The sequence below is a fragment of the Sapajus apella genome, unplaced genomic scaffold (assembly GCF_009761245.1).
Source record: "Sapajus apella isolate SASKATOON/1434 unplaced genomic scaffold, GSC_monkey_1.0 scaffold18, whole genome shotgun sequence".
NCBI classification, from domain to species: Eukaryota; Metazoa; Chordata; class Mammalia; order Primates; family Cebidae; genus Sapajus; species Sapajus apella.
In genome coordinates, this window is record NW_022436958.1 from 13,025,707 (window position 1) to 13,038,045 (window position 12,339).

The following is a 12,339-nucleotide window of genomic DNA, read 5'->3' on the forward strand; positions in this document are numbered from 1 at the left end:
TTTTTTTTTTTTTTTTTTGAGACTTTTTGGGTCTCCCTCTGTCACTCAGGCAGGAGTGAAGTGGCCCGATCTTGGCTCACTGAAATCTCTACCTCCTTCCCAGGTTCAAGGGATTCTAGTGCCTCAGCCTCCTGAGTAGCTGGGGCTATAGGCAAGTGCCACCACACCTGGCTAATTTTTATATTTTTAGTAGAGATGGGGTTTTGCCATGTCGGCCAGGCTGATTTCGAACTTCAGACCTCAAGTGATCAGCCCACCTTGGTCTCCAAAAGTGCTGGGATTACAGGTGTGATTTATGATGCCTGGCCTCATTCCTTATTTTAAAGGCTTTCGGAATTAGTGTGGCATTTTGGGGTTTGTCAATGTGTGAAGTGGTTATGTTTAATATATGAGCCTGGTCTGTATATTAAAGCCACTTTCCTTTGTATAGCAGAACCTTGTTGCTCATCTGTCATTTTTGTCCATGTTCTTTGGGTTATGTAGCTATGTGGTGAAGGGTTAAGTTGTTCCAATTTAACCTTGCCAATTTTTCCTTGTTATTGTAATAATCATCAATTGCTATGTAACAAAGTACTTCAAAATTTAGTGTTATAAAGCACCATAATCATTTATTATCTTTCATGGTTTCTCTGAATTCAGGAATTCAGAAGTGGCTTCACTGGGCAGTTCTGGATTAGAGTCTCTCATGAGGTTGTAATCACCTGTTCGCTAGCGCCGTGGCCACCCAAAGGCTGGAGGATTTATTTCTAAGCTAGCCGTTTGGGTTAGCAAATTGGTGCTTCTCCATGTGGATCTCTTTACAGAGCTGTTTGAGTGTCCTCAAGATCTGGTGCCTGTCTTTCCCCAGAGCAAGTAATCCAAGAGACCAAGGTAGAAACTCCAGTGTCTTTCATGACAGCCTCAGAAATTATGCGTCATCATTTCCACCTAATTCTATTGGCTGTGTAACAGACTAGCCAGGCTTCAGTGTGTGTGTTGGCGCTGGGGTGGTAACATAGCTATGAGTACCTGGCGTGCAGTCACTGGGGACTGTTACCAAGGCTGGCTACCCACAGTAACACTTTTTATTTGAGATGTTTTCTTGGGTTTGAGATACACTTTTAAACTGAGAACACAGGAATGCCAATCGATAAATACCGGATTTACACAAAGCACTGTTAACTTTACACTCTGTTAAGCAGAAAGAAAATGGATGAATTTTTGCAGACTGTTCTCTCGAGTAAGGCCCTCAGGGCAGAGGACACCCTGAGATTGTCCTGTTATAGTTCCTTCTGGTATACTTTTTGGGACGAATTTTATTCATGATTTTCTGCTTCCTCCATATCTCTCTGAATCCAAATATTTTGAAGAAAACAAGTCAGAGAGAGGCAAGAAAATGTTTAAGACAGAGTAGAAATAGCTGCTAGTAACAGCAATAACCACTTTATTTCTTGAGTCTTGCTATGTGCCAGATATGTCCCAGATCTTTTGCATAAGTGATATCTTATTTAGCTCTTCCACTGACCCCATTTTAACTATGACAAAACTGATACTCAGAATAATTTATTCAAGGCCATGTAGTGAATTGTTAGGCTGAGAGTTGAACCCAGGTCTGTCTGTTTCTAAAGGCTGTGGTTAATCTACTGCCTCTGACTGTATCCCATTGATATAAACACACAAACACAATGTTTGGGCATCAGAAAGTTGAAAAGTGGTAGAGTTGTATATTATCTGAAAGGATCTATCAAAGATAAAAAGTGCAGGAAATGTAATCCCAGATACGAAAATACTCTGAAACTGAAAAGTGCTTTGTAAATGTAAGGTGGCAGTGTTATTAATATTATTTAGCTCAGAGAAGTAAGAAAATGAAATGTGTAATTCCTCTGTTTCTTTTCATTCAGATTATAGTGGAACACCTGCTCATTAATCTTGATCTGTTAAAACAATAACTGCCTATCCAGGTAATACATTGGAGTTAATGTGTAATTAAAGAAAATTATTATCACTTGGCTATGAAATGGGAATAGCAATATTTCAAGTTAATATGTATTTTAGACCAATAAATGTTTTAGTTTAAAAAACTCTGTTAAATGTACAGTTTAGGAAGATATCAAACCATCAGTTTAAAATTAAAGCATAAGAAGCTTTATGTCTGTAAAAGCATTTTGTCATAATGTCGTTATGATATCATATTTGTCTTCCACACGAAGACATTGTCTTTCTGACAACCACTGTTTAAAGAAAATAGGCCTTGGGAATGGGGAAAGTACATTTCTCTTGGATTTTCCTGTCTTTTGACATGTACCTTGGTGGCGTGAACACATTAATGATGAACTCACTTGATGGTCTTGAGGGTGAGGGATGATATGCAGCCTTCATTACATTGCCTTGGCGCCGGGCCCGTAGACACCAGCAGCAAGAGCTTTGATTTCATTTTAAAAGGCGTTAGAAGAGTATGAAGGTCATGGCCATCAATCTGTTATCACTGTGCTAGACAGGATCTCTTTAAGGAGGAGCATGAAACATATTTTAAAACCTTCAATGAAGGCCCTGAAATGGTAATGTTCATCCTACCACTTCCTAATGAAAGTGTGCAATGTCTGAAACAGAGATCACAAGCACTGCACAACAAAACTTATCTAAGGAAATGCTTTCATTTTAAATTGTCCCAGCTAGAGTCAGCATACATGGACTGTAGGTATAGTGAGGCATGTGGATGAAAGCAAAAAATATTTTGCAGTCCTGTTAGGCTTTATTAAATTCACATTATTGTGAGTGGGTCAGTAGTCATCCTACTGCAGAGAAAAGGAATGGAGACTGAAGCTAAATGTTCTGCTTAAGGCTGCTTATTGATTGGAAGGCAGGGTATAGTTTTGGGAAGCCCTGAGCTCCCAGAATGCACCTCTGCTGCCATGAGGTCTCGATTATGTCCTTTGTTTTATTTTTAAGGATATTTTAGAAAAGACATGCATAGTACTTAGAATTTTGAGTTCTCCAACGTAGGGTTTAGTTTTGTGAAATGTCATTTAAGTTTTAGGGACATGCATATATATTTTTATGTAATTTAAAATTCTGATACACGTCCAAATATCTGTTCTACTTATTAATATAAACATTTATTTTTTGCTGCTATGCTACAAAGTCTGTTTTTTTTTTTTGAGAGAGGGTCTTGCTCTGTCACTCAGGCTGGAGTGGGCAGTGGCGTGATCTCAGCTCACTGCAACCTCCACCTTCCGAGATCAGGTGATCCTCCTGCCTCAGCTCCCCAAGTAGCGGGACTACAGGTGTGTGCCACCACACCTGGCTAATGTTTGTATTTTTAGAAAAGACAGGGTTTCACCATGTTGGCCAGCGTGCTCTCAAACGCCTAACCTCAAGTGATAACACCTGCTTTAGCCTCCCAAAGTGCTGGGATTACAGGTGTGAGCCACCCTGCCTGGCAAAATCTTAATAATAATTCAAGGTAGCGTCATAGTCCATTAAGTTGATATGTCACAATTTAACAATTCCCTCCCAGGACATATAGTTTGTTTCTAAAATTTCCTTCTCTGCTGTAGATGACACTATACTAGTTTTCTTCATGAAGATAGCTTTTTAATTTCCTAAGGTATTGTTTTCTGAAGCTAAATTTTTTCAAAAGTGGATTTAGAGGGTCCAGTTCACTTTTGTTGTTTATCTTTATGGGTTTGCTTCCCTGAGAGATGGTGAGTGCTTTTTCTACATTTTTTATGTGCATATTTTTCAAAACTCGAATCTGCATTTAGGAGTTTGCATAGTGCCAATTTGACTGACCAGATTTGATGATTGTAATAGTCCCAGCAGAATACAGAATTCACCCCATTGTTTCCAATGAAGAGGATGTCATGAAGGGCTATACTCACAGAAGTGTATTCAGGGTTAAAGAGCAAACAAGGGACTCCAACAGTGGAAAGTCATGTCCAGCTCTGGGCTGAAGGGATGAGAGAGGGACATAGTATTTCTTGAGGGCTCATGGCCAGCCCTGGGCTGAAGGGGTGGTGGAAGGAAGTAATGTTCCATGAGCACTTAGAGCTGCAGCCATGGAGAAGCAGGGCCTGCGGGGACCGGGGCTGTAGAGGGACAAAGCTTTCACTAGAGATGCTGCACTGAAGCCCCCAGTGAGTGGGAGGGAACCCCTCAGCCTCCCCTTCCTCTCTCCCTCCAGTCTCATGCTAGTGCCTCGCATTGGCAGAGCCCAACCAAAAGTCGCCTGGCACAGGACTGTGGGTGGTGCTCCCTTCAGGAGTCATCCTCCTGGAACACAGAGCAGGGCCAGTAATGGATCCAGTGCTGGTGGAGGTGAAGGGGCAAATGGAAAAACCCCAAACGAGAAACAAACAGGCCCAAAGAGACTACCACCATAATGGTGGAAGTTTGTTTCGATAGCAGCATGGGGGACCCATTTAGTGGAATCTCAAGCATCGTTCATATTTCACATCCCTCTGGACTGCAATCTTCCAGAAAGGCCTTAAACATTGCATCCATTTTACTACGAAAACTGCATCACAATGGGAGAGCTAGGGGCTCAGCACTTGAGATCGCGTCACAAGTCCATGGGTGCTGTGCTCGCTCTGTGGCTTTCTAGTCATCTTGTGTTAGCTCTGATTTTATTCTTTATAATAGCTGTTTCACTGCCCCAGCTCCTAAACCCACCCCACCCCCACGTTTTGATGGAAGCATGTTTCTCGTTTCAGTGTGCACTTAGGGCAGCTTGCCTGTATAACCACATAGTCACCAGACAGCATTCCACAGGGAGGTTTCTCACTTTGGGGGCTGAGGGCCTCTGAACATTTATGAACTTTGGGGATTTGTGAATCCTCTATACAGATTTTCACGTGTTGCTTTTATTTGGATGACAATAAAAATTTAAGATAGGCATATTCTGGATCATTTGGATGACTGTCTTGTAACTGAGTACTGTGACCTGGTTCCAGTACCTGCACCTACATTAGGTTTCTGTTCAAATTAGTGTCAAGCAGAACCACTTTCAATGTGGAGCTTTCTTAAGAAAAGATCAGGGTAGATTTAATTTGATCCCAAAGACCTGTTTACATTCAAAGACCAAATGCCCACACAGCAGGCTGGTGAAGAAAGGTTTCATAGTAGTTCCAGAAGGGCAGGTGGCAGGAGAATTCAGTCATCACATGGAACATGGAATAAATGCTTGCTGAGCTCCAGAGAATCTATACCACAGTGATCAGCACCATACATCTCATCTGGGCAGCAGTGTGGTTTCAGCAGAACATCCAGCATGTTAAATTCATGCTGTTAACTTGAATGCTATTGGCTTCATGGTTTTGGTTGTATTTATTTATGCTCGTTCTGTGGTTTGGGTAGATTAAGGGTAGTATGTCTAAGGATTTTGGACCTGGTTTCGTGTTGGTTGTTTTCTAAGTAACACTCTAATAATGATAATTAGACTTAATATTATGGAAATTCAAGGGAAGCTTTTTCTTTAAAAAAAGATCTGCGCATAACTACAGTTGGACAATTACTGTGTAGAGGAAAGGGCGCCAAACTGGTAATGTTGGCCTTTGTGTCCTCTTTGTGAGAAAAGGAAAGAAAAGAGAAGGGAGGGAGGAAGAAAAGAACTATCTTAGAATGCTGTAAAAGACCACGATTCTTCACCCCAAGAATTCATGAAGCTTTGGATGATTTAGTGGCACACATTTAGGAAATATAATACTCACCTGATGTTATCCAAGGAGACCCCACAGGCTCCTTTGCTCTATGCTTTTCTAGTTAAGGACCAACTCCTATGGAATCCGAGGGCCATTCTTCCTATTTCTACCATAACAAGCAGCATAATAAACTCTCATAAATATTTACTCGCTAATTTTCTGATTTGTTGAAAATACAACACTTCTTGAGAGATGCCAATATATAGTCCTTTTTGGGGCTGAGACCAACTACCTTGTAATTATCAATGACAGTTTTTCCACTGGGCAGAGAACATCATCTCCTCTTTGCATATAGCAGGTAATTGTTATCAATGCTCAGGGCAATTATGTGCATGTGGGAAACCCAGGTAATGGTATGTTTGGTGGTAAGTGCATGGTCTGTTTTTTTGGCAGGTGTTCTAAAACCCATGACGTTAAGTGATGATACCATGAACAGGTATGCATGCTGGAGTAGTTGTCCTTAGCAACCCATGAGAGTAGCATCGCTTCTAACAGTTCCGAAGTTGTGTTAGCTGGGCAGCTATTAACTGTTACTGCCACTGCTCACTAATTCCTTTAATGGAGTTTGTTGGAAATAGAGCCCATGCAAGTATTTTATAGTTCATAAATAATTTAGAACTGGCACTTAAATGTATAATGCAGTTTCTCCCTGGCCAACTGACCTTTCTTTTTGCTTGCTTTAGGATTACGTAAAAAGGAGCCCGAATTCCACAAGTTAGGGTTTCAATTGCAATGTTGTTCAGCCCCAACTCTTTTCCCACCTCCCCTCCCTGTACCAAGCCCACTGTCCAAGTTGTCAGGGAACGTGATGAAGAAATGGCCACAAGACGCTTATGTGGGTCATTTTCCTAGAGCCCAACACTCAGGTAGACCCAGGCTCAGCAACTAGGTTACAAAGAAGGCTTTGAAGGATGGTCTTTCTGTGATTTATTATTTTCTAAGAGAAAGTTGGTGTGGGTCGATGTGGTCAGACTGCATCTGGCAGAAAAATTCCAGGAGAAAATTGGGTTCTCTCAGTCAAACAGAAACTTCTCATGTTGCCTCATTTCCACCACCCCAAGCCTCTGGATTGGTAAAACCCAGGAACTCAAACACATCTCACCTAGCAATCAGTGCTGTAGCTTCACAAATCACTAATCTCCAAGCCTGTTTGCCAAAGTCAAATACCGCCTAGCCCCGACAAAGCCGTTCACAAACAAAGCCACACCTGGCCTGCAAGTTACGATAAGTAGATTACTCTCTAGACACAGCTGAAAGTTTAAGCTGCCAAAACTCTCTTTCCTCCTCCTGGAGGCTTTTTTTTTTTTTTTTTTTTTTTTTTTTTTTTGCTCTAAGTCCTTCACCTACCCAGAGAAGCCACCCTGCCTCCAGGGGCCATGGGATTCCTCCTCTGGAGAATTTAATTCTGTCAGGAAACAAGTCAATCTCTCCCCCATCACAACTGTGGAAGGCAGGCTTGGCTGGGATACATTAGGCTGGGAGGGAAAGTGGTGAGGGAGTCCTGGTGCGAGGTCTTGGTGAATTAGAGTCATGTTACCATTTTCTCCCACTGTGAATAAAGTTGGTATCCTAACCCCATTTCCAAACAACTCTGCATCTTGGAGTACTTTAACTCCAGTCACTCTCTCTCTTGAATTATATGCTGTTGTTGTCTGATATTTTAGTTATGACTTCTTTTTACCACCACAATGTAAATATTAGTTTTGTTTTACAGACACAATTTAAAAATACTCATTTAAAATTACCTATCTATATACCAACTTTTCTGCTCTTTGATGTTCCTTTTGGGCTTACCTACTTCCTAAAGTATGGTCTTTAGAAATTCCTGTGAAGTTTTGTTGATAGTAAACTCTGTTTTTCTTTATAAGAAAATATATTTATTTCTCATCCTTAAAAAATTTCTTCATTGGGTATTCTAGTTAAGACTTAGATTTTCTTCTGCCACTTTGAAGATAACTACTGTCAGTTTACAGGTACATGAGTATAACTGATCCTTGAACTTGTGGAGAGATGCTCGAACTCTTCATAATTAAAGAAATGCAAGTGAAAATGAAAAGAAGATAACCGCTATCATCTGACCGCAGTTATGGCTGCTGAGAAATTAGCTGCCAGTCTGATGCTGATCTCTTTTCTGGCTGCCTTCATAATACTGTGGTTGCTTTTGGTATTCTGTAGTATCATTTCAATGTATCTAGATGTGGAATATAGTTGACTCTTGGACAATGCAGGGGTTAGTGGTGCTGACCCCTCTGCATGGTCAAAAATCCATATATAATTTCTGACTCCCCCAAAACTTACCTACTAATAGCCTACTATTGGCCAGAAGCTTTACTAATAAAATAAACAGGCAATTCATAGTTATTTTGTATGCTATATGTATTATATGTTGTATTCTTACCATAGAGTAAGCCTGAGAAAAGAAAATGCTATTACGAAAATCATAAGGAAGAGAAAGTCTATTTACCATTGATTAAGTGGAATATGTGGATAAAGGTCCTCATCCTTGTCATCTTTACATTGAGTTGGCTGAGGAGAAGAAAGAGGAAGGGTTGGTCTTGCATTTCAAGGGCGGCAGAGGCAGAATAAAGTTCATGTATAAGTGTACCCATGCAGTTCAAACCTGTGTCGTTCAAGGGTCAACTGTACTGTTGGTTTCTTCTGCTTGGGATGTAGTGTGTTTCTGCATCTTTGGATTGGTGTCTTTCATTAGTTCTAGAAAAACTCTGGCCATTGTGTCTCAAAATTGCCTCTCCTCCATTCTCTATTCCCTCCTTCTAGGATGTCCATTAGACTTGTGTTCAACCTTCTCCTGTGCTTCATGCCTCTTAATGGCCTTTGAATAATTTCTATCTCTTTATCTTTCTCTCTGTACTGCATTCTGATCATTTTTTTTCATAAGTCTTGTCAGGTCAGTAATTCTCTATTCAGCTATATAAATCTGTGGATTAATCTGTCCATTGAGTTTTCAGTTTTAATGATTTTATACTGCTGTTGTTTTGTAATTCTCTTTGGCTAGTTTGCAAATCTTGCTGGTCATTTTCTTAAAGTCTCTTTTTGTTTTTTCGTTTTGATATTTCATATTTTATTATTTGAAATATTCTACATGTAGTAATATTCTATGTTTAAGAATATTAGATATTTGGTAATCGAGGGTGTAATTCTTTTATCATTTATGCCAACTCTCACTTACATTGTTTTTGTTTTCTTGTGTTTGAAAAAATTTTTGTGTGAACTTATATTTGATACAATTTAATTTATAACAATATCGAGGGCTCAAACTGAATGAGAGCTTTCCTACAAAGAGGATTTGTATTTCTTGTGTCCTGGAGCTTGGGATTAGGACTGACCTGGGACTGCTTTAGCAGTCTTTAAGGATCTTGACTTATTACACAAGTGTTAGGTTCAGCTGCTCCACCATGCGACGGCCCTGGTGCTCAATCTCTGGTTCTAGAGGTCTGCTCTAGAACCTGCTCCCAGGGCAACCCTGACTTGTGTATGTGCTTGCCACTTACTATTTTGATGTTATATTTCCTTCCTTTTTTCCTTCCTTCCCTTCCTCCTTGTATGTATGTATGTATGTGTGTGTATCTATGTACTTTCTTGGGATATTTTCTTTAAATTTTTGGTGGTCATAATGCATTGTAAGAGTGTTGTATTTACCCGGGATCTTGTTGTATTTAAGCAAGAAGACCTTGCAGAATATGTGCTATGAGCAGAAAAATTGATCTCTTTAGAGAATGTCCCCAGTTCCTTGTCTCCTTTCAGTTACAGCTAACTTGGGCCTAAGTGTAAAATGAGACCTGGGACTACTCTACTCTTGGTTTATGGGTTACAGGCGTACAATGGTGCCGTGATACCCAGCACCCTTTCACATTCTACCTAATGATCTTTTTTTTGGACCGATCAGCCTGAGGTCATTGGCCAGAGGTGTATCTTCAAAATATAGTACTGCATAGGTAAATGATGATTTTTTTTTTTAAAGAAACAGATGGGACCCAACATTTGGATATTCAACTCTTTTAAAAGACATGTTTTTCAGCTAACGTACATCATTTACAACATTTCTTAAAAGAAAAAACATAACCTATTGCTTCTAAAATCTTCTTGTTCTTTTATATCGGATATGATGTTGCCATCATTTGCTTCTTGAAAATCAAGCTTGAGTCTAATATTTATTTTTGCACCTAGTCACATCTAGCATGTAATAAGCTTTCCTGGAATTGAATCGCATCTTCTAGATGGTTTGGTAGAGATCTGGGTATGGCATTTACGGATGTTCCATCAAATAGCATTTTCAATCTCCTGACAGGTCAGTCTTTAATTAGCAGAGTAGTTATTTGGTTCAAATTATAGATCCAAATCATGGACTTTAGGGATACTTTCTGAAAACTGCTTTCTTGTCCTAGGTCTAATCATTGACACTGCATCTTTTTCACATTATTGTTGAGCAGTTACTGTAATTACATGGGAGAGTCTCACAAGGATGGAAAGTGGAGATAGAAGTGGGTTTTATTTGGTGTTAATCAAGACAGTCTTTAGTGTTTTTGTTTCACTGGATAGAGGCTATTGAAAGAAATGTGCGAGGCACTAAGCATTTCCCAATGAATAGTGTTAAGAGGGTCTTTCAATGTGAACATTTCCTAAATTTTATCTCTTAAAAAATAACCTTACAAAACAAATCAAAATTTCTTAGGGAAATTACAGAGCCTTTATATCAAGAAAATAGCAACAGGATGCATTGTAGAAGGTTATATATCGTTCATTGCTCAGGTGCACACGGAATGACAGGAAACAACGTATCATCTGCTTTTTCTTACTTTTAAGAGACTGTTCTGTTTTTTTAAAATCTTGCCTAGTGTTCTGATCCTCTTGGTTATAACCGTAAGAAAATCTAATGAGCATTAGGTAGGCCATCTGCCCTAACATCACAAATGAGGGAAAAGTAGAATTTACCTGGGGAACCTCATCTCTTTTCTGATGAAAAATGATAATTAATCCATGACTGGTTGAAATGTAATGTTGAGTGGGTGAATAGCAAAGGGCACGTGAGATTTGGGGAGCTGACTGCATGCTTCCTAAAACTCAGCATGTACAACACATTGTTTAAACACAAAAAGGTCCTCTGCTGGTTATCTGCCAGGGTCATGCAAGGTAAGAATAACTAAAATTTATATATTTAGGACAATTCTTGAGAAAGCCATCTCCTGTAGACTTTTAAGATGCTAAAGCAAACAAATAAATGTAAGAGCTATAGCAGGTGAAATTACTTAGGATATAAATGATTTCAACAAGCTTGGGAATTTACAAAATATAGGAAGCAGGATGTTTCTTGAGAATGTGGCCTAAAACACTTCCGACAAGGGCCAGGCTTGGGCTACTCTCTGGATATGTGTCCTAATCCATACTTCTTTAGGGAACTTCTCCTCAGACTGTCTATCTGAAAATCTCTTCTTTGGGAAGGATGCAGTGACCTTCTTCCTGCTGTAGTACAAGTGACTAATAAGCTTCATGGGTTTCCTCCTCTTGGTTTATAACTGGAGATAATCTTTAAGTCAATGGAAGGCAGCCGCAGTTGTGTAATAGCTAAGTGTCTCCTTTGAGGAGGTGGTGAAGAGTTCTAAGTGCTGTTTAGAGTTGTAAAGCTTTTCCTGTGGTGTATGTATGTAATATAGCATCCCCAGTTGCTGGTGCTATGATGAGGCAGGTGAGACTGATGATGGACTTTATGCAGCCTTCTTGATGGGGCTTTGTAGGCAGAGCAGAGAGCCTGTGTAATTCATCTTTGTATTGTTCATTCTAATTCATTGCCTGGTGCAAGGTAGAAGCTCTGTAAGCACTGGCTGTTGAATGGAGGTCAACCTGGGACCTGTCAACAGGGCTGGCGTATCTGGGAATGAAGAAGGTGGAAGTATACACACAGGTGCCTAGACGTCTGCTTCCACTTCATCCCAGGTCCTCACCTTTGCCAGGAGGCTGGGCACTGCAGGCTTTGTGCTCCAATTAAGTGGACACATCCCCCTCTTTCCTGTAGGTCCCTAAGAGGCCAAGTGGACCAGAACTCCAAATGACAGCTTTTTTTCCCTCCAGTTCTTAAGTCTGTGGCTTTCTGAGCCTTGGATTGATCAGGACACAGAGGAAGCTTTGTTCCCTCAGGAGGCTGTTGCTGAGGATAGTTTGTGCCAATCTACTGATCTTTCCCCTAGCCTTCACTCTCAATATGGCAAATTTCCAGATGTGTGACATTTTTATTATTCTAGGGGAAAAAACCCTTTAAATGCCTTTTGAAGTGGAGGAGAAGAGGACAGAGTGGTTTGGCTTGGGTCCTATAGCCATATCATAATGAGTCTTTATTTAGGCATGTATCCATGGAGTAATTAATCCAGGAGGGACAAAAGTTAGTTATTTCTCTTAGGTACCTGACAAGTTCTGTTTTATACCTGGAGGTAAAGTTCAAGATGCATGTTCATAACCAAAAACTTCTGCATCTAAAAGAGGGTATTAGGCCTAGCCCACTAACTAATAACAGAGCTGGATTAAGTGACTTTCTGTGACTGAGGAAAGGAGTATTGACTGCATTTGCCTTCCTAATTCCTGCAGACACTAAAAATGTGTATCAGCTCCACTACATCCTGCCAAATCTTTCTACCCAAGCACAAGAGGA

General features: G+C 40.1%; 1 protein-coding gene across 3 annotated transcripts in view; it reads left to right on the forward strand.

Moving 5' to 3' along the window:
* The window catches only part of LYPD6B (LY6/PLAUR domain containing 6B), a 198,132-nt gene that overhangs the window by 81,061 nt on the left and 104,732 nt on the right, over positions 1-12,339 (forward strand). The gene's annotated exons all lie outside the window — the stretch shown is intronic.